General features: G+C 37.1%; 1 non-coding gene across 1 annotated transcript; it reads right to left on the reverse strand.

The window, feature by feature from the left end:
* Positions 1-12,019: 12,019 nt before the first annotated feature.
* On the reverse strand, positions 12,020-12,127 carry LOC130938607 (small nucleolar RNA R71). The gene has a single exon (XR_009069766.1). It is a non-coding gene; the product is annotated as a small nucleolar RNA R71 (small nucleolar RNA).
* Between the last annotated feature and the right edge of the window lie 253 nt (positions 12,128-12,380).

Consider the following 12,380-nt stretch of genomic DNA (forward strand, 5'->3'; position numbering starts at 1 on the left):
GGATGATTTCTCCATGATGAGTTATAGGTGTTTCCATAAGGTTCACCCATGTAATTAACCTCTGCCATGGCAGGGTTCTCAGGATCATAAGCTTCTTCAGAAGCTGCCTCTTTAGTACTGTTGGATGCATGTTGCCATCCATTCAGATTTTGAGAGATCATGTTGACCTATTGAGTCAACACTTTGTTCTGAGCCAATATGGCATTCAGAGCATCAATCTCAAGAACTCCTTTCTTCTGAGGTATCCCATTATTCACTGAATTCCTCTCAGAAGTGTACATGAATTGGTTGTTTGCAACCATGTCAATGAGTTCTTGAGCCTCTTCAGGCGTTTTCTTTAGGTGAATAGATCCACCTGCAGAATGGTCCAATGACATTTTCGAAAATTCAGATAGACCATAATAGAATATATCTAATATGGTCCATTCTGAAAACATGTCAGATGGACATCTTTTGGTCAGCTGCTTTTATCTTTCCCAAGCTTCATAGAGGGATTCACCATCTTTTTGTTTGAAGGTTTGAACATCCACTCTCAGCTTGCTCAGCTTTTGAGGAGGAAAGAATTTATCCAAAAAGGCTGTGACCAGCTTATCCCAAGAGTCCAGGCTATCCTTAGGTTGTGAATCCAACCTTATTCTAGCTTTGTCTCTTACAGCAAAAGGGAAAAGCATGAGTCTGTAGACTTCAGGATCAACTCCATTCGTCTTTACAGTCTCACAGATCTGCAAGAATTCAGTTAAAAACTGATAAGGATCTTCAGATGGAAGTCCATAAAACTTGCAGTTTTGTTGCATTAATGCAACTAGCTGAGGTTTCAGCTTAAAGTTGTTGGCTCCAATGGCAGGAATGGAGATGCTTCTTCCATCAAATTTGGACGTTGGCTTTGTGAAGTCACCAAGCATTCTCCTTGCATTATTATTATTTTCGGCTGCCATCTCCTTCTCTTGTTCGAAAATTTCTGAAAGGTTGTTTCTGGATTGTTGTAATTTAGTTTCTCTTAGTTTCCTTTTCAGAGTCCTTTCAGGTTCAGGATTAATTTCAACAAGAGTGCCTTTTTCCCTGTTCCTGCTCATATGAAAGAGAAGAAAACAAGAAAAGAAGAGGAATCCTCTATGTCACAGTATAGAGATCCCTTTATGTTAGTAGAAAAAGAAAGGGGGGAAGAGTGAAGAAGAATGGTTCGGATTTTTAGATGAAGAGAGGTGAAGAGAAGGGTTAGTAAATAAAATAGAAGAAGAAAAGAGAAGAAGAATTTCGAAAATAATTTTAAAAAAGGGATTAGCAATTTTCGAAAATTAGAGATAAGATGTAATTAAAATTAAAACATGAAACAATTAGTTAAAGAATTTTTGAAAAAGGGGTGAGATATTTTCGAAAATTAGAGAGGAAAGAGTAGTTAGGTGGTTTTGAAAAAGATAAGAAACAAACAAAAAGTTAATTATTTAGTTGAAAAAGATTTTAAAATCAAATTTGAAAAGATAAGAAGATAAGATAAGATAAGATATTTTTGAAATCAAATTTTGAAAAAGATAAAATTTTTGAAAAAAAAAGATAAGATAAGAGATAAAAAAAAATTTAATTTAAAAAATTGAAATTACTTACTTCACTAACAAGAAACTACAAGATAAGATTCTAGAACTTAAAGATTGAACCTTTCTTAACAAGAAAGTAACAAACTTCAAATTTTTGAATCAATCACATTAATTATTAGTGAGTTTTCGAAAATATGATATAAAGATAAGAAAAAGATTTTGAAAATATTTTGAAAAAGATTTTTGAGATTTTCAAAAAATAGAAAAAAAATGAAGAAGATATGATTTTTGAAAAAGATTTTAAAAAGATAAGATTTTTAAAATTGAAATTTTGACTTGACTTGTAAGAAACAACTAATTTTTAAAAATTTTTGACCAAGTCAACCCAAAATTTCGAAAATTTGGAGGGAAAAAAGGAAAAGATATATTTTTGATTTTTGAATTTTTTAATTATGAGAGAGAAAAACACAAACATGACCCAAAACATGAAAATTTTGGATCAAAACACAAAATGCATGCAAGAACACTATGAATGTCAAGATGAACACCAAGAACACTTTGCAGATCATGATGAACATCAAGAACATATTTTTGAAAATTTTTGATGCAAAGAAAACATGCAAGACACCAAACTTAGAAATCTTTAATGCATGGACTCTAACAAACGAAAAATGCATATGAAAAACAACAAACAACATAAAACAAGAAAACATCAAGATCAAACAAGAGGACTTACCAAGAACAACTTGAAGATCATGAAGAACACTATGAATGCATGAAATTTTCGAAAAAAATGCAAGAAAATTTTTAAAGCATGCAATTGACACCAAACTTAAAAATTGACTCAAGACTCAAACAAGAAACACAAAATATTTTTGATTTTTATGATTTTCTAATTTTTTTGGATTTTTATTGATTTTTTTTTCGAAAATATTTTTGGAAAAACGAAAAATAAAAGAAAAATTTTGAAAAAAATTATTGAAAAGAAAATTACCTGATCTGAGCAACAAGATGAACCGTCAGTTGTCCATACTCGAACAATCCCCGGCAACGGCGCCAAAAACTTGGTGGACGAAATTGTGATCAACAATAATGGCTCTTTGGCATGTGCCAAAAAAAACTAACTCAGCACTTTCTTTCCACAACTCCGTTCAACTTAACCAGCAAGTGTACTGGGTCATCCAAGTAATACCTTACGTGAGTAAAGGTCGATCCCACAGAGATTGTTGGTATGAAGCAAGCTATAGTCACCTTGTAAATCTCAGTTAGGCAGATTAAATGGTTATGGGTTTCGAAAATAAATAATAAATAGAAAATAAAAAGGGATAGAAATACTTATGTAAATCAATAGTGGGAATTTCAGATAGGTGTATGGAGATGCTGGAATCCTTTCGAATCTCTACGTTCGTATTACTTTTATCCAATCCTTCTTACTCCTTTCCATGGCAAGCTGTATGTAGGGCATCACCATCATCAATGGCTACTTTTAATCCTCTCAGGAAAATGGTCCTATGCGTTGTCATTGCACGGCTAATCGTCTGGAGGCATCACCCTTGTTGATAGCTACATCCCATCCTCTCAGTGAAAATGGTCCAAATGCTCTGTCACAGCACGGCTAATCAGCTGTCGGTTCTTGATCATGTTGGAATAGGATCCATTAATCCTTTTGCGTTTGTCATCACGCCCAGCAATCGCGAGTTTGAAGCCCGTCACAGTCATTCAATACCGGAATCCTACTCGGAATACCACAGACAAGGTTAGACTTTCCGGATTCCTGGGATCCTACTCGGAATACCACAGACAAGGTTAGACTTTCCGGATCCCCATGAATGCCGCCATCTATCTAGCTTATACCACGAAGATTCTGTTGGGGAATCTAAGAGATATGCGCTCGGCCTAGAGCAGAACGGAAGTGGTTGTCAGTCACGCGCGTTCATAGGTGAGAATGATGATGAGTGTCACGGATCATCACATTCATCAAAGTGTTGTGCAGCATATATCTTGGAATAAGAATAAAAGAGAATTGAATAGAAAGTAATAGTAATTGTATTGAAACTTGAGGTACAGTAGAGCTCCACACCTTTAATCTATGGTGTGCAGAAACTCCACCGTTGAAAATACATAAGTGAAAGGTTCAGGTATGGCCGAATGGCCAGCCCCCAAAACGTGATCACAGGATTCAAAATACAATCCAGGATCTGGTCAAAAGACGTCTAATACAATAGTAAATTATCCTATTTATACTAAACTAGCTACTAGGGTTTACATGAGTAAGTAATTGATGCATAAATCCACTTCCGGGGCCCACTTGGTGTATGCTTGGGCTGAGCTTGATCTATCCATGAGCTGAGGCTTCTCTTGGAGTTGAACTCCAAGTTATAACGTGTTTTGGGCGTTCAACTCCGGATCATGACGTGTTTCTGGCGTTTAACTCCAGACAACAGCATGTACTTGGCGTTGAGCGCCACTTTACGTCATCAATTCCCGAATAAAGTATGGACTATTATATATTGCTGGAAAGCTCTGGATGTCTACTTTCCAACGCCGTTGAGAGCGCGCCATTTGGAGTTCTTTAGCTCCAGAAAATCCATTTTGAGTGCAGGGAGGTCAGATTCCAACAGCATCAGCAGTCCTTTTGTCAGCCTTTTTCAGAGTTTTGCTCAAGTCCCTCAATTTCATCCAGAAATTACCTGAAATTACAGAAAAATGCACAAACTCATAGTAAAGTCCAGAAATGTGAATTTAACATAAAAACTAATGAAAACATCCCTAAAAGTAGCTTGAACTTACAAAAAACTACCTAAAAACAATGCCAAAAAGTGTATAAATTATCCGCTCATCAGCATGCTTCCCAAATGTTCAAATAACTTATTCAATTTAATTCTCTACTTTTTTTTTCTATCATCCCATGTTCCTATAAAATTCCCCACACTTAAATTATACACAATATCTATCTTAAGCTAACTAAGGATTCAACTTGGGATTTTTATTTTGTTTTTCTGCTTAAGGCTAGTAATGTGGTTATGAAATAGAAGGGGGTTAAAAGGCTCAAGGGGGCTAACAAGGATGGCATAAAAGGTAGGTTTCTTTGCGATAAGCGAGCAAAAATACAAATAATGGCCTCAATCATATGCAAACTTGTAAATATACTAAACAATGGACATATAGACTAGAACAAAGCAGAGATTGCAATCATAGAGAAGAAAACACACAAGAATAAAATATTATGGTTAAATAATGTAACCATATAAATAAGCTCAAATATCACAAGTTGTGTGTTCTTTGGCTCAAAAACCATGTTCCAATTACAACTTCAAACAAATTTAACATACAAATTTAACATACAACTTCCCCGGCAACGGCGCCATTTTGACGAACGGATTTTCTGTCGGTAAAGAAATTCACAAATAAGTCCGCGTTGTTAGCTTCTAAACCAACAGAAAATCCTTTCGTACAGACGTTTGGTTGTCACAAGTAAGAAACCCCTTTGGAATTGATAACCGAAGTATTTAAACCTCGGGTCGTCTTCTCAAGGAATTGCAGGGAAGTATGATTTATTATTGGTTATGCAAAGGTATATTTTGGGGTTTTGAAAAGGTTTGAACAAATAATTTAATTGATAAGAAAAATAAATTAATAATTAGAAAATCTCTTGGCAAGGTATGAAAACTGGAAGTCCTATCCTAGTTATCCTTATCAATGGTGATGAGAATTATATTTTTGCTACCATTAAGTCAACCTCTAACTATGAAGGTAAGTTAAGTGGACAAATCAATTTAACACCTAAAGTCCTAGTCAACTTCTGAGAAAAGACTAGAATTATAGGAATCTAAATCAATCAACAAAGATATTAATTATCAATCACGATGAGTTTGACAACTCAAGAGTTACCAATTAATCAACCAAAGCCAAAAGAGAAAAATCTAAATTATTTATATAAATAAAGGAAAGCAATCATGAGTGTGAAATACCTCAAATTATATTAATTAAGAAAATCCTAACATGAAAAGTTCACAAACAAATAAAAGAGAAAATAAATAAAAAGAACATTGAACCTGTGATGAAGAAGATAAAAATATTCCTAAGTCCTTTAAGAGGAGTCCTAATCCTAATCCTAAGAGAGAGGAGAGAGCCTCTCTCTCTAAAAACTACATCTAAATTATGAAAAGTGTGACTTATGAATGAATGCATATTGCATGATGTATATGATGAATGGATGCATTCCCTCAATGTATAGCCTTTAATTTATATCTTTTGGGCCAAAAATTGGGTCAAAAATAGCCCAGAAATCACTGCTGGTTCGTACAGGTCACGGCAAAGTGATGCGGAGGCGTCGTCTACGCATTTGCGTCGATTGAAATTCACAGATGCGACGCGTGCGCGTCATCCACGCGTCTGCGTTGCCTAACTTCGAGGCAGCTATAGTAAGTTATATATCGTTACGAAGCCCCAGATGTTAGCTTTCTAACACAACTAAAACCGTATCATTTGGACCTCGGTAGCTCAAGTTATGACCGTTTGAATGTGAAGAGGTCTGGCTGACAGCTTTGGCAATTCCTTTAGTTTCTTGTATTCCTTCCACTTTTGCATGTTTCCTTTCCATCCTCTAAGCCATTCCTGCCCTGTAATCTCTGAAATCACTTAACACACATATCAAGGGATCAAATGGTAATAAGAGAGGATTAAGATTAGCTAAATTAAGACCCAAGAAGCATGTTTTTAGTCATAGCACAAAATCAGGAAGGAGAATGTAAAACCATGCAAATCATATGAATAAGTGGGCAAGGACTTGATAAAAACAACTCAATTGAGCACAAGATAAACCATGAAATAGTGGTTTATCAGCGTGGCCTATGGAGTGTTGCCAAATGAAACAAAAGCGTGGCGTATCAAAGGAGAAGAGCCATAACGCTCTCTTAGTGAGCACAGCGCTCTCTATTTGAGCGCTACTCAAATCCAAGAAAGTAAATGGCAAGGAAGCTGCGCTCTCTCCCTTAACCGAGCACTAATAGGAACCAAGGAAACAAGGCAAAATCAATAGTGCTCGGTTAACTCTATTAACTTTATCGGGCTCCACTTCAAAAAAATTCAAGGTAAATGTTTGCTAGTGGAGGCCCCCAAGGATCGAACCTTGCACTTGAAGGAGCAAGGAGAAGCGCTACTTGCAAGGAAAATAAGCCAAAAGTGGCCGAATTGCACTCACAACGATTCGAACCAGGAGCCTCATGCTGGAAAGGAAGGAGCGCTACACTCTTCAAAGGGAAATTGCTCCCCAAATGCTTCCACCAAGGTTCGAAGAGAGGCTCCCTTCCCAAGCAAAGAGCACTGCGCTCTCTCCATTCACTGAGCGCTAGCAAGGTTGACACGGACAAGGAGTTTGTCACACAAGAATTTGCATGCCAAGGCCCATGGATGCTGCGCTCACCTTCTTCACCGAGCGTTATTGAGGCTGACACGGAAGGCTTGGCACGCGCTCTCCTTGTCAACCGAGCGCTACCCTGGGAGTGTGCCTATGGTCCAAATTCAATTAAAATTCCATTTAAATTCAATTCTTCACAAACTTTAAAGGCCCACTCCAAATTCTAAAATACAAAGATAGGAAGTGTATAAATAGAAGTTAGTTTGATTTAGAGATGAATTTTTTTCTGGACCTTTTTTTGACACTTTTACTTTTTATTTTTCATTTTTGGAGCTCATTTTTCAGATTTTAGCTTTGGGTTTGGGAATTGAATTCTCTTTCTCTTTGTTCTTACTTCTTCACTCTTCACTTTTTGTTTTGAATCTTGGATTGAGAATTGAAGGAATTCTGTTTCATTCTTGATCTAAGATCTCTCTTTGTTTACTTTCTGCATAATTTCAAGGAATTGTGATTTGGATCTAAGTTTCCTTTACTGCTTTCATCTATATTTCTTCTATAATTATTCTCTGTTGGATCAAGGAAGGAATTGAGATCTAGACTTGTTTTCTAGTCTCATTCAACCTCTGAGATCTTCAACTTCTCTTTTAGATTTTATAATTGAGTTGAATTCACTTCCTGTATTGCTTCTTCAATCAATTTTCCTTTTATGTTTGAGATCTGCTGCATTTCAATTCACCTTTTACTTCTCTGATTGATTGCTATTTACATTCTCTTATTTAATTTTAAATTCCCAGCTCCCAAATCCTTTTACTCTTTCAGCAATTTTATATTTCTTGCACTCTAAGATTCTGCCATTTACATTTCTTGCAATCTAAGTTTCAGTCATTTACATTACTTGTTCTTTAAGATTCAGCTCTTTTACTTCTTCTGCTCTTTAATTTACTGTCAACCCCCCTCTCCCATTAAATTTCATGCAATTTAGCTTCTGCTGAAAATAAATCACTCAAATCAACACTTGTTTGCTTGACTAAATCAACCACCTAACTAAAATTGCTCAATCCTTCAATCCCTGTGGGATCGACCTCACTCATCTGAGTAATTACTACTTGATGCGACCCGGTACACTTGCTGGTGAGTTTTGTGTTAGATCGTTTTCCACACATCAGGCACGCCAAGCCAGAATTAGAGGAGGGCGTGGCACGCCACTAAAGCGCCAGCTAGACGCCAGCTGGGGGATCACGTTTATTGAGTTTCTTTTCCCTCCAAATTGTAATTTTCGTTTTCCAATTTTGTATTTCTTTTATTTTGAGAACTATGAGTAGTATAAATAACCCCAAGAAGTACTGAGAAAAGGGGTTCAAACAGTTAGAAAGCTAAGTGTAGAATAGCTTTTAGATTTACTTTTTACTTCATCATCCTTTTCATCCTGAGCACTTTTCTTTGAGCTATGAGTATCTAATTTCCCTCTCATTGAGAGAGGGAGCTCTATTGTACTTGATGGATTGATGATAGCAAATTTGTTCTTCTCTTCATCTTCTCTTTGATTTTCTAGAAGGAATTTCGTTCTTCATGCTTGGTGTTCAATTATCTTGGGAAAGAGATTGAATGCAAAATGGGTTTCATGGGAACCTTGGAAAAGGAATTGATGAGCGGATAATTTGTACGCTTTTTGGCATTGTTTTTAGTATGTTTCTAGTATATTTTAGTTAGTTTTTAGTATATTTTTATTAGTTTTTAGTTAAAATTCACTTTTCTGGACTTTACTATGAGTTTGTGTGTTTTTCTGTGATTTCAGGTATTTTCTGGCTGAAATTGAGGGACCTGAGCAAAAATCTGATTCAGAGGCTGAAAAGGACTGCAGATGCTGTTGGATTCTGACCTCCCTGCACTCGAAGTGGATTTTCTGGATCTACAGAAGCCCAATTGGCGCGCTCTCAATGGAGTTGGAAAGTAGACATCCTGGGCTTTCCAGAAATATATAATAGTCCATACTTTGCCCAAGATTTGATGGCCCAAACTGGCGTTCAAAGTCACCTTCAGAATTCCCAGCGTTAAACGCCGGAACTGGCACCAAAGTGGGAGTTAAACGCCCAAACTGGCACAAAAGCTGGCGTTTAACTCCAAGAAGAGTCTCTACACAAAAATGCTTCATTGCTCAGCCCAAGCACACACCAAGTGGGCCCGGACTTGGATTTTTATGTCATTTACTCATCTTTGTAATTCTTAAGCTACTAGTTCCCTATAAATAGGACCTGTTACTAGTGTATTGGACATCTTGGTAGCTATCTTTTGATCACTTTAGATCTTAGATCATTTTGGGGCTTGCCTCATGGCCATGCCTAGACCTTGTTCTTATGTATTTTCAACGGTGGAGTTTCTACACACCATAGATTAAGGTGTGGAGCTCTGCTGTACCTCGAGTATTAATGCAATTACTATTGTTCTTCTATTCAATTCAGCTTGTTCTTATTCCAAGATATCACTTCTTCCTTAACTTGATGAATGTGATGATCCGTGACACTCATCATCATTCTCACCTATGAACGTGTGACTGACAACCACCTCCGTTCTACCTTAGATTGGGTGGATATCTCTTGGATTCCTGATACACGACGCATGGTTGTTGCTCGCCTGACAAACGAGCGCTCGCCTGACAACCGAGCCATCCATTCCATGAGATCAGAGTCTTCGTGGTATAAGCTAGAATTGATGGCGGCATTCAAGAGAATCCGGAAGGTCTAAACCTTGTCTGTGGTATTCTGAGTTGGATTCAATGATTGAATGACTGTGACGAGCTTCAAACTCGCGATTGTGGGGCCTTAGTGACAGACGCAAAAGAATCACTGGATTCTATTCCGACATGATCGAGAACCGACAGCTGGATAGCCGTTCCGTGACAGGGTGCGTTGAACATTTCCACTGAGAGGATGGGAGGTAGCCACTGACAACGGTGAAACCCTTGCATACAGCTTGCCATGGAAAGGAGTAAGAAGGATTGGATGAAGACAGTAGGAAAGCAGAAAGACGGAAGGGACAAAGCATCTCCATTCGCTTATCTGAAATTCTCACCAATGAATTGCATAAGTATCTCTATCTTTATCTTTATGTTTTATTCATCATCTATACCCATTTGAGTCTGCCTGACTGAGATTTACAAGGTGACCATAGCTTGCTTCATCCCAACAATCTCTGTGGGATCGACCCTTACTCGCGTAAGGTTTATTACTTGGACGACCCAGTACACTTGCTGGTTAGTAGTGCGAAGTTGTGATAAAGAGTTGAGATTGCAATTGTGCGTACCATGTTGATGGCGCCATTGATGATCACAATTTCGTGCACCAAGTTTTTGGTGCCGTTGCCGGGGATTGTTGAGTTTGGACAACTGACGGTTCATCTTGTTGCTTAGATTAGGTATTTTTTTCAGAGTTCTTAAGAATGAATTCTAGTGCTTCAAGGTGATGTTCTTACCATCACCAAAGCTGATTGATTCTCATCAATTTAGCTCTTGAATGCAATGTCCTGCTGAAGCTTGGCTATCCATGTCTAATTCCTTTAGACTAAAGCTTTAGACTAACATTGCATGATTCCTGGAATTCTCATTAAGAATTTTGATATCTTTATTTTCTTTTCCACTTAATTTTCGAAAAATCCAAAAAAAAATTACAAAATCATAAAAACCAAAAAATATTTTTATGTTTCTTGTTTGAGTCTAGTGTCTTATTTTAAGTTTGGTGTCTTGCATGCATTGTTTATTTGATCTTGGTTCTATTTTCAAGTCAATAATACAGAGAACTAAAGATTCAGTACATGCAGCAGAGGAATTACACAGAAAAAGTTGGGCGTTCAAAACGCCCAGTGAAGAAGGAAAACTGGCGTTTAAACGCCAGCCAGGATACCTGGTTGGGCGTTTAACGCCCAAAAGGGTAGCATTTTGGGCGTTAAACGCCAGAATGGATACCACTCTGGGCGTTTAACGCCAGGATGGCACAAGAGGGAAGCTTTTGTTTTTAATGCAATTTTTTTTCAAGTTTTCAAAGTTTTTCAAAATCAAATCTTTTTCAAATCATATCTTTTCAATCAAATCTTTTTCAAAATCAATTTCTTTCCTTTTTCAAAGATACTTGCTATCAATTAATGATTTGATTCAACATTTCAAGTATGTTGCCTTTTCTGTTGAGAAAGGTTTAATGTTTGAATCATATCTTTTCTTCTTAGGCAAGTCATTAATTTTTTTTATCAAATCTTTTTAAAAATAGTTTTCAATCATATCTTTTTTATTTCTTATTTCAAAATCTTTTTCAAAAATCACTTGATTTCTTTTCCACTTTTGGTTTTCGAAAATCAATTAATGTTTTTCAAAATGTTTTTAAAATCTTTTACTTAATTTTTGAAAATTTCTTCCCCTCTTCTCACATCCTTCTATTTATGGAGTACCACTCCTCCTCAATGCACAATTCGAACTCTATCTGACTAAGTTCAAATTCTTCTCCCTCTTCCTTCTATTTTTCTTTTCCTCTGACACCTCAAGGAATCTCAATACTGTGACATAGAGGATTCCACATTTTCTTGTTCTCTTCTCTTTCATATGAGCAGGGGCAAAGACAAAGGCATTCTTGTTGAGGCTGATCCTGAACCTGAAAAGACCTTGAAGCGAAAGCTAAGAGAAGCTAAGGCACAACTCTCTGTAAAGGACCTAACAAAAATCTTCAAAGAAGAAGAACCCATGGCAGCCGAAAACAACAACAATGCCAACAATGCAAGGAAGGTGCTAGGTGACTTTACTGCACCTACTCCCGACTTCTATGGGAGAAGCATCTCTATCCCTGCCATTGGAGCAAACAACTTTGAGCTTAAGCCTCAATTAGTTTCTCTAATGCAACAGAATTGCAAGTTCCATGGACTTCCATTGGAAGATCCTCATCAGTTTTTAGCTGAATTCTTGCAAATCTGTGACACTATCAAGACTAATGGGGTTGACCCTGAGGTCTACAGACTCATGCTATTCCCTTTTGCTGTAAGAGACAGAGCTAGGATATGGTTGGAGTCACAACCTAAAGAGAGCCTGAACTCTTGGGAAAAGCTAGTCAATGCCTTCTTGGCAAAGTTCTTTCCACCTCAAAAATTGAGTAAGCTTAGAGTGGAAGTCCAAACCTTCAGACAGAAGGAAGGAGAATCCCTCTATGAAGCTTGGGAAAGGTACAAACAATTAATCAGAAAATGTCCCTCTGACATGCTTTCTGAATGGAGCATCATAGGAATTTTCTATGATGGTCTGTCTGAACTATCCAAGATGTCTTTGGATAGCTCTGCTGGAGGATCTCTTCATCTGAAGAAGATGCCTACAGAAGCTCAAGAACTTATTGAAATGGTTGCAAATAACCAATTCATGTACACTTCTGAAAGGAATCCTGTGATCAATGGGACAAATCAGAAGAAAGGAGTTCTTGAGGTTGATACTCTGAATGCCATACTGGCTCAGAACAAAATAT

This window comes from Arachis stenosperma, chromosome 6 (genome assembly GCF_014773155.1).
Source record: "Arachis stenosperma cultivar V10309 chromosome 6, arast.V10309.gnm1.PFL2, whole genome shotgun sequence".
NCBI lineage: Eukaryota > Viridiplantae > Streptophyta > Magnoliopsida > Fabales > Fabaceae > Arachis > Arachis stenosperma.